Raw genomic sequence first — 19785 nt, 5'->3', positions numbered from 1 at the left:
AAGTCACCTAAGATGGAGAGGGGCATCTTTAAATGGTACAAACCCACATATTTTAATTTGAATTCTGTTTCTCCTGGGTACTAGACTATGTGACCTAGGTAAATTTGACATTTTTTTTTTCAGCTTCAATTTCCTCATCTATGAAATGTAGCTGTGACTACCAGCTGTCATTTTACTGAAACAAGTCATTTATTACAATGCTTGGAATAGTCTGAGTTTCCAGGAGCTGCTTCTCTCAGGATGGTGCCTGTCTTGCATGGAAGACTCAATTTCCCTGAGGTTCTTTTAATTAAATACTTCTTTGAGAGTTATCTCTAATGTATTTTGATCATAATCACCCACATCCCTGAACTCACCCCCCAGATCACTCCCATATCCATCACCACCCAACTTTCGGCTTGGTCTCCTTTCTTTAAATCCAATTACTCTCTGGTTTGGGGCCTGTTTGGGAGCATGGTTGACCTACCAGGTGCCACATCCTTAAAGAAAACCATTGTTCAGTCTCCTAACCATGATCAGTCATCAATAGCTCTTTAGCCAGAAATGGGATTCCATCCCCTCTTCCATGCTTGTGTTCATTCCATCTTGAGCTTGTATGGATTTTGTGTGTGCTGTAACAACCAGTATGAGTTCACATGTACAACTGATATGTTGTGTCCAGAAAACACTGTTTCCTTATAGTCATCAATTACCTCTGTCTCTCATAGTCTTTCCTTTCCCTCTTCTACCATGATCCTTGAGCCTTGGCAGGTGGAAGCATGTATATGACACAGATGTCCCGTTTAGGGATGAGCATTCTGGAATCTTTTTCTCTGCACACTAACCAGTTGTGGGTCTCTGTGTTAACAGCATCTACTGAAAGAAGCTTCTCTGATGAAGGATGAGAAGGATGAGAAATGTGCTGATCTATGGGTATAGCCATTTTAATACTATGTCTATTTAGCAGAATAATAATAGGCTTTCCCCCAAGGCCTATGATCTATGGAGCCACAAGTTCTTGAGCCTAATAATGATGCCATGTATGGGTCCTATCTTGTGGAACAGACCTTAAATGCAGGCAGAGAGTGGTTGGTTACTCCCATAGCAATTGCATGCCTATTGCACCAATGGGCATATTGGGTAAGGGTAGTCATTATTGTAGGTCATTGGATTTTGAGAAGCCACCTAATGCTGTGTTCACCAGTTAAGTGCTTCATTGTCTTGCAATGGAGGCTGTTGCCTTTAACTCCGTGTTACCTGTACTGACACATAAGTCACTTTAATTTGAGAACCTCGATCACCATGTGATTACACCTACATTGAATTGATGAAGAATGCCGTGAACCAAAGTTTATAGAATCCTCTTTTATGCCTAACTTATCTCTATTAAGTGTATATAAATATTTTAGAGACTTTTAAAATGCTGCCCTAAAGCATTTTAATTAATATTCAGATGTATCCCAGTGCACACTTCACTTTCCGAATGTTTACTAAAAAATTTCTAGTTTCCTGTTAACACAAAGGAGACCTTCACTATACAGCTTACTTTCAGTGACTTCCCAATTTGACACCATTCTAGGCTGTTTTAAAGCTGAAAAAGGCCAGAGAGGGTAACCCACCAAGGCTTCTCCTCTTACAGATGACAGAGATGAGGTCTAGGGAGAGGAAGGATGTGCTCCGAGGTCCTATGACTAGCCACCAAGGTTCACTTCAGGGTTAGGGCTGAAGGGCAGGTTTTCTTATTTCCTGACCACTGTCTTCCAAGATAGGTTACCATATTGCTTCATCATTTTCTCGCTGAAAATTTGGTTTGATGTGATGTCAGATGTGCTTTTGATATGATTGTGTGTGTGTTTATGTAAATAAACACTTTATATCATACTAGTTACTTTCTCCCTTACTGTGACAGAGTACCTGATGCGAGGAAATTGCACTTAAGAAGAGTTTGGGGTTTGGCTCATAGTTTTGGAGGTTTCAGTCCATAGCTTGTTGATTCTGTTATGTTTGGCTTTTGGATGAGGTGGTACACCGTGGCAGGAGTAAGTAGCAGGGTCCTTATTTCATGTGTCTCAGAAGTAAAAGGGAGAGATGAAGGTCTTCGCACAGGGCAAAGGTTCTCCCTTTTCCCAGTAACAGCACCATCTGTTGACAGAGCCATTTTTTCATTAATTTCAAGTTGAAATTAGAAAGAACTACACTTTCTTTGCTGTGTTTCTAAGAGATGTGAGTGGTGAATAATTTCATAGGTTTTTCTCCCCCTTTGTTCTCAAATTTAAATAATTCCCACTTAGAGGAGTAATTATAAAAGTATCACATGTAACCAAACATATATATATTTTTTTCTTTTTAGCCAAAATGTTTCTTCTTAATCTACCAGTGGGGAGGGGGGAGGGACAGGAGGTGAGTATGAGAAACTACAGAATGTGTCTGATTTCCAAGGCCTTTTCTATCTTGTGAGAAAAAAAAAAAAACTTCTTAAGATAAACAGTGTTGCTCTGTAGGACCCAAGAAAATGTGGCTCTCTCTGTGGCTTGGCATCACAATGGACACGCTGATTATGCTGCGTGATCCTTTATCACCCCTCAGCACAGGAGAACAAGAAACATGAAGCGATTTCTGTTAGCCAATAACTTTTTTGCTTACTTGATACCTGTGTTATTAGTGGAGTGCATTCGTGTACAAGTGATATTTCCAATTTGTCTGGGCATCTTTGGTGCTAAAAACACAGATGTTTTTTCTGCCCGTTGTGTGGTAACGTGGATGGACCTGAAGGCTGTTAGTAATTCGTCTCCCAGCTTCTGTCCTTTGCACTTCCTCAGAGCCCTGTAATCTTTCTCACTCCTACTCTCAGGGCTTTAGTTATTTCCTTTTCTGTCTGCTTGCCACTCTGGAATGTTTGTCTGTGTTACATGGCATCACACCTAGGAGGTTCTTCTGACAGCTGGAAACCATATCTTCCTAAATGTTTCAAGAGTTTCCAGTGTTCAGACTGATGCAGCATGCCCAGCCTGAAAGTGGCCGCTGTGGACTGCGGGTTGGGAGATGTGGCTTTGGGTTCATATTATGCTACCAACTAGCTGAGTGGCTTTTATATGATCATTCCAATTCTGTGAGTCTCAGTTTCCTTCTCTGCAAAGTGGGAACAAAAATCATGCCTCTGTCTTCTGAGAAGTTGCTTGGTACAGAGGCCCACGGGAGATGCTTTTTGAAAAATGAAAACCACTAGAAAGTGACCTCATCTTCATCACCACACTTTTCCTGACTTTATCTCATTGGCAACCTCTTGATAAGAAATTTCTTATGTTCAGTAGTAACCTCCTACAATTTTAAAAGTCTTTGTCTTAGTAGAATAATCTATGCATCCATTTAATTAATTGGTATTCTGTATTATCTACAATGCACACCAAAACATTCATGATGGGACAGCCTGGGAAGAAGAGCTGATGTGATATTTGCCTCTTTGGAGGTTGAAAATGACATTTGAATGATTGTTAGAGCTGGTGACGAGGTGTGTTTGGCAGAAGAAAAGAGATGTTATCTGCGCTGAACAAACCAAGTTTAAAGTATGGTAAGTATCCTGAAGGAAAGCTATAAAAAGCTACAGGAGCACATAAGAGAGTGTTGTCATGGTATAGAACAGCTCCCTGGAGGAAACAGTCTTCCAGAAGATGCCTTGACGTAAGATGAGGAAGAGCAGAGGTTAGGGAGAGAAATTCAGGTGTGCATGTCCAGAGCTGCAGGAAATATTAAAAACAAACTTCATGGTAATTTTTACCTAATATTTTATTTGTTTAGGCATCTTAAGAGAACATGAACATATAACCCATGTGTATCATAATATGTGGCTCATACGAAACAGAGCATCCAAACAATTGATTGTTAAAATAGTTTTACCAAAGAAAGTTCACATTCAAAAAAAAAGGTCAGAGAAACTGCTTCAGACAGACAGAAAGTGATGCATAAAGGATGGTGAAATGAAGATGGATGGAGGCAGTCTCCAGAAGTTTCTAGAGGAGTAATACAATTGATGAGACAAAACTGAGAGGGGTTGGTTATGGGTAGTGTGCCACAGACAGATGGCAATACTTTTCATCGTTGGAAAGGTACTGCAAGGCCACTGAAAAATGCCTCTCTCTTCATTTTCTTGCTTTTTCCCCTTCTACTCTTTTCCTCCTTAAATAAATATTTTAATGAGCCAAATGTCATCCCATCTTTTTTATAATCTATATTTATTAATACTCTTGGCTTTGACATTGTACCTTCCTACTCAAAATCGGTTGGACTAGAGGCACATTTAGAGGAATAAGTTCTCATCATCAGGACTTTATTTTTCCCACTGTACTTTAGATAGTCATTGAGAATCAACACTGTAGCCCCTGGCACATCAAGCTCGAGGCTTCACTGCCCTGGGGATTGTACCAACGATTGAGTCTCACGTTGACACACGCACATCCAAATACAAGGTTTGTCTTTGTCCTGTATGTTTGGCACGCTGTTCTCAGAGGACCAATGTGACCATAGATCAAGGGAAACGAAACGAGACTGAGACTGCAGAGTGGTTTGTGTGCACTCGATACTTCCCAGCACTTCTCCCTCTTTTTATTTGACTTTAGTTTTTGCAATACTGTTATGAGATACGCATAATGGTTCTACATTGCAACTGAGGAAACAGTGTATTTTTCTAGAATAAAAAATATTTGTTTGATTTTATAGATTGGGGCTCAGTGAACATTTCCCTGTAAAGACCAGATAAGATACTAAGTATTTTAGGTTGTTCTGCACATATCATTTTTTTTTTTTTCAGCTTCCCAGCTCTCCCATCCTGGTGCAAGTGCAAATGCAGACCACATATGAACAAATAGGCATGGCCATGTTCCAGTAAAACTTTATTAACAAAAATAAGTAGTGGGTTGAATTGTACCCATGGGCTATAGTTGGCCAATTCTTATTAGAGATAATAATGCTAATAAATTATTAATTACCGTCATTTATTAACTGCCACTTTGTGAGCCAAATGCTTTCTACAATCCTAGCAATTCTCTCAACTCTCCTTTATGGGGGATCATTTTAATCCTCTTCTCTGTATAAGAAGACTGACAACTAGGCGAAGCAATTTGAATTACGTTACACAGCTGATCAGCAACAGGGCTGGGATCTTCCCAGCTCTCTTGTATTTGCAGGCTGCTGGAAAATGCCACTGCTTGTCTCTCAATTTCTACCCCTGCCTCTTGGGAAGCTGTGTACTGAGGACGTGTGAAAACCTAGCATTGTTTTGGCTAAGCATGTGATGTAGTGTTAACTCTCAGACTAGAGTGCGTGTTATTTGCACAGCTACGGGAAACACACTTTTCTTTGTTTTAAACCAGTAGCTCTCAGCCTTCCCAATGCTGTGACCCTCTAATACCGTTCTTCATGATGTGGTGACTCTCCAATCCTAAAATTATTTCATTGGTACTCCATAAGTGTAATTTTGCTACATTTATCAATTATAATGTAAATATCTGATATGCAGGATATCTGAGATGGGACCCCTGTGGGGTCATGACTTACAGGTTGAAAATCACTGGTTTAAACTATTATTATTTTGGGCATCTGTTAGAGTAGCTGGTCTTGTTTCTTGACTAATATAAAGGTTTACTTCCAGGGTAAATAGGAATATTCTTGTAAGAGTCTCAGTACTATGTTTATTTACAGATAGCGGCATATGTGCTTTTAGAATTTGGGAATAAATGAGATGAAACATATCATTGTCTTGGTGTGTCAAAGCATCATATTCCTTTCTTGGTGAATTCTGGCCTTTGTCTTGCTTGATCTAACAGTTTTGTTCCTGCCTCTTCTGATTTTCTCCCTATTTCCCTAATTTTTAAGTTCAGTCACTCTTGTCCAAGCCCTGACCTTCCTTTCCTCCATGGCCTGGCATCTTCTCTGTCCCCATTTCCTTCTGGCCTCAAAGAAAACTGCTCTGCAGCCTGCAACCCACCTCCTCACGATTAAACAAATCCAAACAGAGGCACATGAAACCATTATAAATATGAGCTGCTAATAGCATGCTGAGAAAAGTGTGCACGGAGAAGCAGCACAAGTTTCCAGCACTTCTGCACACAGCAGGTCCTGGGACCTTGGGTGCTGGCACCCTTTGTGGGATTTGAACCTGTGCCTTTGCTCTCCTTGTTAGTTCATTCCTCATCCCTAGTCTTCTCTTTAGTTAAGGATGCTAGTTCTGCCCTCCAGAGCCAGTGGTCTTCTACTTACTTCTACTCTCCCTCCAATGCTCAGTTGGCCCCAGTAGCTTCCAGAAGTGACCCATAGGGGAATTTCTCAGCAATGGTTTCTCTGGTCTATTTTTCTTTCTTCTTTTTCCATCGTTGCCCTGCTGTTTTACGTTACAATGTATGTATAAAAGGAAACCACACGCAGGTCAAGCTGTTTATTTCCTTGTCTGCATGCCAGCAATGTGATTAAATGACACCCCCAAAATGCAGATCCTTGACTTGTGTGTTCATAGCATATTGACTGAAATAAATATGACATGTCTTAGGAAAAAGATTGGCTCTACAAACTGAAATCCAGTGGCCAGAGCCTTAAATCCCTTATAGAGGAAAGACGATTTCCAAACCATTGGGAGGGAACTACAGTAGACTTCAGCTGATAGGTGATATCCCTGGATTTGAGTTTGGGGGACCATAAAGACTAAGCTGATGGTTTTCCCTTTTGTTGGCTAGTGGGTTGATTTAAGCCACAGGAACTGATGCTGGCTAAATTAATCAAAGGAGCCATGATGAGCTATGTGAGAATTGTTGGATTACAGGAAAATGGGGGAAAACCCCAAACAAACAAACAAACAAACAAATCCAGGTTCTCACTCAGCCAAGCAGGAAGAATGCTGTCCGAGGAGCTGAGAATTGGGATTGCTGGAATCATCTTTGCAGCCAATAGATTCTGTGTCCACCCTTGCCTAGGAGACAGGCATGTATCCCATGCCTTGCCATGTATCCCAACTAATAACCAAATGGCACCATCCAGAGAAGGATTGGCTCTCTAGAGAGATAGGATGCTATGAGAAGGTAAAAGGAGGCAATTCCTGTTCCATCTGTACTTTGAGATAGTCCTGGAACCACTGTTGAGTGTTCAACTACAAAATCACAGCCTGGGAAGATCTGAACAGAGGTGACACAAAACTCAATGCATGGTCTTTTTGTTCCGTGGGGAGCATGGGCCCATGGGAACATCTGTCATTACATTTGCAGCAGCTTCTCATGCCCCCTGCAGGGCTGTGAATGGGAAAATTAAGTCTTAAGTTGCTCCAGTGTCTTCTGATAAATGACTGTGCAAATATCAGAATGTTGCATGGGTGAAGCAAGTACTGACATGATGCTTAAGATTCTGGGTTATTTCTCATTAACTGGCATCCAGAAAATGGTCACGAAGAGCACCTGCATCCCCTCAAATCATAAACGAAGCCTACTGTGTGTGCACCACCTTAAAATGGCAACAGTAATAATTGTAACCATGTACATGCAGAAACCATTAATGTTTCTCGTGCCCTGTGGTAGGAAGAAATATATTAAAAATTGATTTTTGGCTTCAGCCTTTGTCTGTGTAACATTTATAATAAAGGATACTGGAGGATGTATCCTTTAAAGTTGATGTTTCAGAACAGTTTGGGCTTGTTGGTGTTAAAATAAAATTTTATTAATGGCTTCTTAGTGCATGGCAAAAGGTCAACATCTGAATAGGAATTTTGTCTCCTAAGGGGGAAAAAAAAGAGATGTTAGTGTTCCTTAACAATTACATACAAACTGGAATTTCTGCTACCTTGCTGAATTTGAAAATATTTAGGGTTGAAATTTTCCTTCAGAGGCAGAGTATAGGAAAATTTACAGTTTACTTATCTTCTTCCATTCTCTGTTTTTTCCCCCTCACTCTTGTCTCCTTCTGTATGTGATAGGGTGGGACTTGCCTTACTCCTATGCATACAGCAGATGGGAAGCTCAGTGTTGGGCCAGCTCTTTGTCTCTGGCATCCTATTCCCACCTTACTCTTTTATAATTGAAGAATCCTTGCTCATTGGCGAAGAACACATTTCGTTTCAATTTGTTCCTCCCAAAGCTTTCTTGATGGTGATGTGATGAACATACAGTTCTGATTTTTTTCTTTTTTGTTGTTTTCTTCAGTTACTTTAAATAAAATATCCTTCTAAAAAGCCTGCCCCATTTACTCTGAATGTTTTAGAATGTTTCACAGCTGTAATTCCCTAGAAATGAAATGGCATGGTGATTTTCTGATGTGTTTTCATTAATCCAGTATAGTTTTTACTGCTGATCTGAGTTTATCAAAGAAGGTTATAACCTTATAGAAATAACACTGCCAAAAACTTGGATTTATCATGTCGTTTATAGTTCTGTAGATGGTGTGGGCCAGAGGGATCTGCATCAGAAAGCAGCCTTCGATCGAGATGCTGAACAGCCGCTGAGGCTGGACACATTAAGTGCCCAACCACCTACAGTGGCTAAAGAATGACATTTTATGTGAACTCATTCGTCATACTTTTAGAAAGTCTATGAAATAGATTAATAAAACATATCAAAATTTCTATGCAAACCAAATGTTTATAATAAATGGAGCATAATCTAACTGTTCTGTTGTAAAGTGAATTAAAGTATTCTCCAGCCGGTAAACTCAAATAGAATAGAGAAAGATGGCTAGGGGACCTTCACAGGCAAGAATTTCACTATAGAATACATTATTTCCTTTCAAATGGCCCTCCCCTGTCACATTGAAGTGGGTTCAGTGTAAGGCTGAAGTCTTTTCTTTAGCCAGTGAGCAGAGCTGGATGCAAATTGGATGCTTACAGGCTGGGGGTGGGATGCTAACTAGGTCCATCATGTCTAAATGCCCCGTCTCCCAACGCTCACTGGGACTGCTGTCATTCTGCTGTACGTGCCCGCCGCTGTTGCACAATAAACTAGCAATCTTTATGCAGGAGTATGACACCCATTTTATGTGGAGACAGAAGACAAGCTAGCATAAATTGTGGTGCAGATCTACCTGGGGCTTCCACCACATTTATATTTTACCTATTAGTTATTGCCAAGCAGGTATCATGGTAGCCTTCAAAGTAGGGCTCCTCGGAGGTGACTATCACAGGACTTGAATCAAGGTGAAAAATGGTTCACTTTTCCCTGTCTTTTTCATTCTGCCCAAAGTGATCTGTTTTTTTTAGGTATTCTAGTTTTATACGATAACCTCAGTTAAAGGTGGACACCTTCTTTAAAGTTTTGTTGAGTAACATGGTTTTTGTCTATAATGGGAAGTTTTATGGGCACCTGGTTCTCCATCATAGACTTCTTCTCTTTAGAACAGATGCGATTTCATTTAAAACCCTCTATTGCGGTGGGCTCGCCTCATCACACTCAGAGACTGACATGACTAGAAGAGATGTTGAACATGCTCAGTGTTTCAGTGTATGTGCACAGGATGCAAGAGCCTGGGGCTGAGCACCACAGAAAAGTAACAACTTCCCCCTCTCAGAAAAACCAAGAGACCATACCTCAGCCATGAAGACAGACTACCAACAATGGTATGTTAAATTACGTTGGGTGTTTTTTTTTCTCTACAACTGTTATACTATGCTCCTCAAAGAATGAAACAAATCAGTAGCATTAATGCAAGAAACAGGCTTCCCGAATTCAGATTCACACACAGCCATCACTAAGCAGGAGGCCTGTACTTGAACACTTACAATAGCAAAGAGACCAAGGCCTCGCATGGTTCTTATTTTCATATGGACATGCAATGACACATCAAACCACATGCTCTAGGCAACAGAGGTTGTTAACATTATTTCAGATCTTAAGTAGTTTTTTTTTTTTTGAAACCAAGTTTCAATGTGTAAATATCATATTGTCTACAGAGTCCCAAATTTTTACAATTATGTAAATAGATTTCAGCACCTGACTTTTGGGGATAAAGAAACTGAGGTCAGCTAAGTGGTTAAGACCGTCTAGAATTCAGAATGTACCCGACACTGTAGGTGGGTTTTTGCATTGCAGTCACACCGTTTCTATCTTGTTGCCTTTGTCTGTGTCCATACTCTTGGTTCCTAATTCTGTGGCCACACAGTTGTCTTATTTGAGGTAGCATTACTTGAACAATATGCAGATATAGGGCTTCGCGCAAGAAAGCACCGGATATGGCTTACTGTATAGCTTCCTTCTCTCTTCAAAACGGAGACTCAGTTTTCTTCTATATAGGATGGAATATAGTGGCCACCATATTAAGTCAATGCTTGATTTATGTAAAAAAAAAAAAAGCAGTTAGGACTTTTAATGACATAAACTGATAGGGCTTTGGCCTCAAAGATCATGGCGAAGTTCGATTTGAACAATACTTGAAAAAAGGTTAGCACAGTTTTCCTAAGTAGCAAGTACTCAACCATTGCTGTGCAGTAGAGATATTACTTCTGTTATTAGTACTGTTTTGAATTCCCTGAGGATATTTATTCTGCTGCCATATAACACTGGGAACACATTCATGCATATGCATTCCAAAGCAGAGAACGGGTTTTACTGTTGCTCTGCTGTTGTTGGCTTCTCAGCAGATACTGGACGTGATACAACCTACCTCTCAATCCACCCAACACTTGGAGCTGCTTTCTGTGTTACTTTGCCTTTTTGTTCTGCCAGGCCATTGGAAGTCCCTCTCTCTTATATCCAGTAGCCTTCAAATCAGTTGGAAAATACCATTTACTTTCCAAACCAGTCTTTTGCCCCTCTGTACCCCCACTGTACATTGGTCTTTTCTGTACCCTGATGGTGGTGCCTCTCAGGGGTTACCAATACATACTGGCACCAGCAAATTTGCTATGTTTTATGAATGTTAGCATCCTCTATCAATGCTGTTCTGTGTTTTCCCTTGAGCTGTTGATTTCATTTCAGAAGTACATCCCATATATTCAATTAGGAACACTTTATAAAAAAAAAAACCCTTCTTTCTGCTGGTTTATGGTCCCATCTGGAGGAAGGGAGTTACTCTGCAGAATAAATTGAGTGTGAAATTTGGCGACGCAATAAGACTTCACTTCCGTTAAGGCAAAGAGAAGAGATGCAGAAAATTCAAATCATGCACAGAATAAATGCTTTATCTTTAAGAAACATATAAATAGACATCAAACACCATGGAAACATAGAGGGCTCCCCTTCCTTTTTTTAAGAAACAAAATTTGTGTGCAATTTCAGAGCAAAACCTTTGCAAAGGAAGATTATGCATGTCCAATGCTGATAAGACTGCCCAAATATAAATTTTATGATGCATTTCCTTTACAATTCCATCTTTATACCAGCACAATCTGAGAAAGGAAAATAAAGTTCGAAAGCCTTTGGAGAGCCGAGGGCAGGCACCTGAGGAAAGCAGGGAAGAACTGAGAAGCTGATACCGTAGCTAATGTGTGACATTTTTGCTAAGGCTGCACTCCTTCAAAGAAGGGACTTACTCTAAATCTTTTTTTTTTTTTTTCCACCTACAGGATTGTCCTTTCTGCACACACTTGTCAGTGATAAAGAAAAAAAAATGCAGGGTAGGAAGAGAGAAGGAGGAAGCAAGAGGGATGTCTGCAAGCCCCAAACTGTGAGCCAAGAGACCCATGGTGAAGGACTTCCCTCATCTTGGTCTAAGCAATGCAGTTAGTCTTTACTTAGTCAGTATCCCCAAGCTGACCTTCTGGCCACTGATAAAAAGCCATAGGTTAAAAACTGGAGAGAAGTTTCCTTGTAGGGCTTTCAGTGTAGGACAGCTTGCTGTCCGTACAGAAAAGCGGTCTTTGCAAAGTCTTCCAGGAGGACACTAACAGTACATTTTGGGGAACACATTTACCATGGTATCTATGCTCTGTTCAATTTGGGAGCTGCTGATTAGAGAAGGAGGAATCCCATTTATTTCAGGACTTTTCAGAGTCTTCAGTGTATTCACGGGTGTCGTGAGCATCTGAAAGAGGAGCGCTGCATGACAGAGCAGTCTTGTTTTGTAGTAAACACGTCACAAGAACATACCTGGAGACACAGTGGCACAGTGCTCCACAAATGCTCCATGCAGGTTGTGTTTGCAAAGGGACCAGGTGTATATTGCACCGAGGACATGCTGTATCATGGTGATTGGTACAGTATGCTTACTTAAGGGATGGCTGTGCCTCGTCTGTCATACAAACTTCTGCTTTGTCTGCCCAGACCTAGGATTCTTTGAAACTTTCTGCCTTGCACATCTGTGCTTTCTAATTTTAGAAACCAATGTTTATTTGCAGGAAATATCGAATTCCCTCCTCCCAGCCGAGGTTTATGCTGCTGACGAGGGATCTCACATTTTCATTTTTATCATTATCTCTTTAAACCTGATTGTGTTTAACTTCTTCCTGTTTCATTATTCCTAAGCACCGGCTTGGATGCTTTACATTTCACATTTTCCTAGCTTCCTCGGGTGGGTATGAGGACAGTGAATCTCCTCTTTTTCATCCTGATTAACTAGTGTCACTGGGATGAGCAAGGGGCCAGTCGGAACATGCTGTGCAGAAGTGTGGATGCTACCCGAGATGATAGGTTCTGTGTTTAGGTTTAGTTAAAAAAAAAAAAGTACCACTTTCTGTTTAGAAAAACTAAGAGAAATTCCACAAATGAAGGAAGAAGCCTGACATACAGGACCAAGGTGGTATCTTCATCCTGTGACAAGAAGATTGGTGTTTGGGGCATTTTCTCTGTAGAGTTGGATTAACCTGTAGCAAATAGCAAGGCAGGTAATTCTAAGCATACTCAACAATATAGACGCCGCCATGAATCATTACAGTATAGTATAGTGCCAGGATGTTAGGTGAGCCCTCCCCTCCAAGATCCTCCTAAGCATTCTGCGTTTAGTATCCCATATATCTAAGGACGTATTCAGAAAGCCTACATGTATATACATACATTAATGTGTGAGTGTACATATATGTAACCTCTCTCCATGCGCGCGCGCACACACACACACACACACACACACACACACACACACACACACGACGTGGGGGGAGAACAGAGACAGGAGGTACGGGGCTACAGGTATTCTCCTTCAGGCACCAGGAATCCAGCTTGGCTGTGGAGCTTCAAGCCTGTTGCTGTGCTGTGCTAAGAACGCTTGCTTTTACCTGTTGGGCTCTAGGAAGTTCTGTAAAATTATGGGATGTGCGTCTGATTATCCAGATAACCAGAAAGCATGTGCTTTAAATTTGAACAGTGGATGTAGTTGCACTTTGCTGAATATCAGACAAGGGAATAACATTAGTGGAGTGTCAGGGAATAGTAATAGTCAATATTCTTCACATGGAAAAAGAAGACAGAACCTGGATTATCCTGTTACCCTTTAATCAGAAACGTTGCCACTGAAACTGCAGAGAATGAACACTACCTTGGTATTCTTTCCTAAGGGACCTGATGAATCCATTTTTGAGGTCCAAATTCTAGTTTTTAATTGTGCTAAGCCTCCAGGTGGCACTTCCCCATGGCTGCCTGCCTCCTCTGTGATCACGTACTGCAATACCTATTCTAGACACAAGCAGCCAAGCATATAAATCATGATTTGAAAAACTGGAGGGGCTAGACTGGGGCATGTGGCTAACAGCTTGTTTTCTGCTATGTTGCAAAATAGCAGGGCTGTGCTCGGAGCTGCAATGTTCCTCTGACTTCAGATCTCCTGTTAACTCCTTCAGTCTTGGCACCAGCGGCAAAGCCCAAGGAGGTTACACCATGACCTCTCAGTCCTTTGCAGCTGCAGGTGAAGCTTTGTGATGCCATTTGTCTTCCCATCCTACCCAGTGGCTACTGCTATGATGCATGGGGACCTGTGATGCCGCAGCGTCTACTCTAGTCCTTTGCAGACTTATGCAGGAATCCTTGGCTTCAGCAGCAAAGGGCAGCTCAAGGAAGTCTGTCTGTTAGGAAGTCTAACATGCTTTTAGGGACCAAAGCGTGGCGAGTTATATTCTAAACATTCTATAGGATACCCAAGATAACAAGCCTAGGTATCCTTGTCACTGTCTGACTCTGCTGTGTCTGCTTTGGAATGTTGGGAGTTGTTTCTTTATCCTAAAGGTGGGGAGAATGGGAGTGAAAAAGCCCTAAGCAAATCTATAAGCAACCTTAAAGGACAGAGCAGGACACTTTGAGCACGAAGTGCTGAAGTTGCCTCCTGCTGAGAGTTGTAATTGGTGGCTCAGCAGCTGCCTTTGTGGCAGGTGTGTGCCGGAATCTTCTTGTAAGCTGGACCAGTGGATAATCAAGCAGAAGAAACAACTCAACTATCCAAGCACCCATAGGTGTCTAGGGCTGAAACTGAACTTCAGAGGTCAGAGGATGTTGATTCATGAACTCATTGTAGGACCCTAGGAAGAATACAAACATTGGAAGCCACCTATAGTTCCCGAACACCAAAACAAACAACAACAAAAACAAAACAACAAACAAAAAACTAAAACCGAAAACCAAAAAACAAAAACAAGAAACCTTAATACTTCCTAGCATTGATTGAGCTGCCATAAATATTAATAAAAACATATTTATTGAAGCACCATTATGTCTATTATAATTCTTCCTATTCCTGGAAGTGTCCAAAAAGGGTTTATGAAATTGCACTACAAAGGCAGGTGGTGTGGATATGAACTGGGAAGTTCTTCAGGTGGGGCTCATAGCTCTTTCACTTAATAGACTAATATAATATCCCTGTGACTCAGTTTCCTTCTCCATAATAAAATCTTTTCGTCTCTATTTCATGGAATCCTCATGAGGCTAACTTATTTAAAGGACAGAATACTTGATAGTCAACAAAATCTAGCCTTTTATTTTATTTTATTGGTTTTTGTTTGGTTTTGTTTGTTTGGTTTTTTTGAAGCAGGGTTTCTCTGTGTAGCCCTGGCTGTCCTAGACTCACTTTGTAGACCAGGCTGGCCTCAAACTCACAGCCATCTGCCTGCCTGTACCTCTCTGAGTGCTGGGATTACAGGTGTGCTCCACCTCGCCTGGCTGTAGAATGAGACTTAGGACCATTAAGTTCACTTGTGTGAGCCCACACAGTGAGCTCTTGCTACTCATGGGCTCTGGGTATGTTTCTGCTGATGTTAGGGTCTAGGATCTCAATGTGGAGAGTTCCTTGCCTCCATGTAAAGGAGGAGGCAGAGAGCAGGTCTGGAGCATTCTCTCTCTTTTCCCATCTCCTCTCCTTTTCTGCTCCTTATTTCATTTGTTTATTTAAGACACCTTTGGCCATCTCCACTCTCCCTGGAGTATGTGTCCTTCTGTGCTATCTCCAGCATGGTCCTGCCCCACGTGCTGTTTCTGTGTTCCAAGTCTTCAACTGTACAAGGAGCTTCATGGGAGCAGAGATAGGGTCAGCCTGATTCAGTAAGTCATTAAAAGAAAAGAGGAAGGGAAGAAAGAGGACAAAAAGAAGAATTAGTGGAAAACAAGCAAGACCAGAAGTCCAAAGCTGGTTATAGCACCAAGAGTAAGTGACTAAGAGTGCTCACACAGAGGATCAGTCTACCCATCCTAAGGCTTAGAGGACATTGCAGAAAAGGGAAGTTTAAGAATGAAAGGGCTGGAGGGTTGGTGGGTGGGTGGGTACTGGGAAATGCTGCTTTATGAACACTCAGGAACTCACAGCAGCTCTGGTTCCCTGCACAAGATCTACATAATAGTAAGCCAGATAAAAATCCCAGCACAGATTCAGGGAGGGGCACAGGAAGAGCCACCTGTAGTTGATAAGCTATTGGCAGCTGATGGAGACTTAAAGAAGGAGAGCCATTTTTCTTTGGGTTTGTGGCCACTTAGGTTGCCCATAGTTCAGTGGATGACCCCACACCCATGCACGTATGGGAAGCTGCACCAACTGGATGTAGTGGGACATTAACAACACCACCAAAAAGAAAAATAGGACGTGGATTTGGGGGAGAAGTATGTTGGGAGGACCTATAGATGGAGATGAGTGATCACAACATGTAGCACACACTTATGAAATGCTCAAAGAATTGGTAAGAAAAACATTGGAAACAATAGTAGGTTTGTATAATGAAACATAACCTTGACTCTGGAAGTCATTTTTAAAAGCCTCTTTAGGGCAGAATTCTCACTTGCATACTACCCCTGTGGGAAATAGTCTCTGCTTTGTCGTGTACTTTAAACTCTCAAGAACCAAGGAGAACTGTCTCCTGGGTTGGCCAACTAGTCCCTTCAGACTTGAATGGCTCTTGACTGACTGCAACAGCTCACCTGTTTGGCTGACATGTGAGTCTCGTTGCTCAGAGCCATTGCAGCCAATTTGGTCGATAATCTGCAAATTAAAAATTCAATAAGTAGTTCCCAGAATCATTCTCAAAAGCAGGGATGTAGAAATTAACATGTTAATAATCAGTGCAGTGGCACGGGGTTTTCTTCTGTGGGTTGTCATTGCTTTAATTTGGCATTACAAAAAGGCCACAGGATACATTCCTTTAATTTTGCTGTACCAAATGTAGGCTTTTAGGGGTGTTCTGTAAGTATTGGTGTGGTAATGATGTTGCACATAGATTTTGTGACAACTTAGGCAGGAAATAAATAGGGTGCTGTAAGATTCATCCAAATTTCCTTTAATAATAAGGCCTTAACATCCTCAGAGCACTTTTGGCCCTCATTCGTCCTTAAATGACTCTCAGATTTGCTCTCAACATGCTCACAATGTAGACAGGGGAAACATTTCTTTCTGTATTCACACACAGATACTTTGGGAAGGGCGTGGCCCTGCTCTGTAGGGTATGATGGAAAGCTAGCTCTTTCTGAAGGTGGATGGATACCCTTTCCACTGAATGTAGAGCCCACCTGATGGACTAAAACATTCATGGTTTCTTCAGTGATTCAGGTCTAATAGCCTCCAGTTGAAGTGCTTGTTCTGAAAACTATCCCAGGCAGATCAAGGCTTCATGGTGAGATCTGGGTTCAAACGTCTGTTCTAGTACAGATTAGCTTAGAGACCATGGTCTTGCCACTTAAACCCTGGAGGCTTCAAATGTCACTTCCAACAAATAATGGGACAACAACTACCCCATGGAGTCTCTGTAAAGATGAAAGCAGAGAGGACAGGTGTTGTACTCAGGAGCACTTAGTATGACATTTGGTATTTACTGTCAAGGATATTGGGGGCAGGTATGAGAAATAGAGAGTTCTATGCATTCTTTACCAGGATCTCTATATAGTAGTCAGGAGCTCCCTATGGCCACTTAAATTTAAACACATTAATATTACAATACTACTACTACTACTACGAAACAGTTTCCCTGTCTCATCATCAACCTGTCAAGTGTTCAATAATCCCAGTGGTTTCCATATTAGGTAGCACAGATACAAAATGTAGAAAGTCCTATGGGTCATCACAACCTTAGGAGAGAAGATTTCTTTAAGGAAACAAACAGAAAGGATGCCACTCAAAGTCTCTGCTCCATGTTGCCACACAAGAGGTGGGAGCTGGGAAGATGAGGACCAATGTGTGCTCACTTTCCTTTGTTTGACGACATTGTGTACATTGTGGGGATAAGCAGACTGCTTGTGAGGGATCCAGTGCTGTGCTCTTAACAGGCCCACTCCAGAACTTCCTGCTGATAATTGCATAGAGCGCTGCGAATGGTGGGTAATTTCCTCTCAGGTGCCTGTTCGACACGCTTGTTTGGCATGCTTTATTGTCGGGTGGATTTACACTCTGCATTTGCCATAAAAACGGTTTCCAAAAGAAACAAGGAGCGTGGCGAGATAAAAAGCGATATAAAAAGGGTATTTTGTGATTTATTTATGTCAAATTTATGGATGATGACAGGAGGCATTACAGTCCCAAAATTAGTTGTCACAGTCAGAGTGTAAATCCTGTAGGACAGGAGCTAGAGGAATGGTTGGGGACGGAGACCCTAGGTCTGTGAGGGACCTGTGAGAAACTCTGAGGAGTGAGGGAATCCTATGAACCATCCATAGAGGGCTTGGTGACCATCTTTGAAGATGCAGAACTGATCTCTGATAGCTAGTCCAGCATCAGGTGATATATTGTGAGCACTTCCAATGTCCAGTCTCCTTCAGTTCCCGCTAGCTTTGGCTATTTTCCTCAGGACACACATGCAGATACTGTCACATAAGGTACACGGTGAGGAAGAGGTAGAACAAGGACAAAGGTGGTGGCCAAGCTGGATGTACTTGCTGTGGTTTCCCTAAAGACTGAAATCCATTTAGCCAACAGCATTTATTCAGCACACAGTATGCGACAACTGATACCATGGCTGGTGGGCCAGCCATGGTAAATAAAATGCCTGCTGCCAGGAAGGCTTTGCTAGGGCAGGAGATTGAACTAGTGCACAAATAAATGTAACTCGACTCACACCCACAAAAGCGATGTGGTGTGAGGATGCGTGGAGTACTTCGGGACAGCAAAGCATCTCTTATTTAATCTCAACTGGAGTGCCTGCAAGAACAGTGTGAAGGAGAAATCTTTGAGACTGCATCCATGGGCTCTGAATGGCCAGAGACAGGAAGATAGTCCCATTTAACTTGTCTTCATCCCATGATTTCCTGAGATGGGACAGCACCAATCACCTAGGGTTCAGGAAATAGGTGGCTTAGCAAAGAGGTAAGCAGTGGAAGATGATGTTATCCTTTCAATGAAAACAAAGATCTATTTAGTTTTTCATTTCACAGATTTGATTCAGTGTAGCAGTTTCATGTAGTCATGGACTTTATTGTGGTGTTATAATATGTTTATATGATATAAAATGACACAGAGTCATTGGTATATCTGTCACTGTCATTAATGCTTTGTGGTGAGAACATTCAAACACCTGTATTCTGTCTATTTTGAAGTGTACTAGAAATTGTTCAGTACAGCCAGTCCCCCTCCTGCACAGCAGAATGCTGGAGCTTGTTTATCTTGTCTTAGCCCCACTAGCCAGTCTTATCCTTCCTTGTCCCCCAATCACACTCTCACCATTCAGTAACCAGTACTCAACTCTCTACATCTGAGCTCAACCTTAAACTAGAAAAAAACAAAACAAAACAAAACAAAACAAAAAAAAAACAAACCCTCCTTTTTCCCTAACTGACTCAGCACTCCTACTTGCTGTCGTTTAAAGATTCCTCTGTTTAACCCTTACATATTGATGCCCTCAGGCATGTAGAGTGGTGAAGGGTTGAAAGCATCATGCTCAGGAGGTTAAAGTCAGTGTATGAGGAGGTGGAGGGCAGGCTGGTCTACAATGAGAGTGCCTCACACACACACACACACACACACACACACACACACAAAAAAAAAAGAAAAGAAAAAGAAAAAGAAAAAGAAAAACCACAAAACACAGTGAAAGCTCTGTTCTCAGGGGGAGGTCCTCTTCAAGCCTCTATCAAACCTAACCTACTTCCCTGTGTGATGTCATCTACTCACTTCTTCAAGTGATCCCTCCAACATAGAGCCTTGAGGGCTAGAGATGTAGCTCAGTGGTAGGTAGGGTGTTTGCCTTGCATGCCTAAGGACCTAGGCTCAATGGCCAGGATTTTAAATTAATAAACAAAAGAATGAAACTGGTATAGAAGACTGGCCTTGTTTCACCCTTTAAATCCCATATACAAATAAATAACTAGCCATCTTATAATGTAATAACTATTATATTGTGTACTATACTAGAGTAACTATTAGTCATCTTAAAAGCTTGGTTCACAAGTTCAAAGCTTGCCTATTTCCTCATTCCCCTTCATAGTAAGAGATGTCATGGACCATCATACACAGAAACCC

The sequence above is a fragment of the Acomys russatus genome, chromosome 22, assembly GCF_903995435.1.
Source record: "Acomys russatus chromosome 22, mAcoRus1.1, whole genome shotgun sequence".
Classification (NCBI taxonomy): Eukaryota; Metazoa; Chordata; class Mammalia; order Rodentia; family Muridae; genus Acomys; species Acomys russatus.
This window is presented reverse-complemented; position numbering follows the sequence as displayed.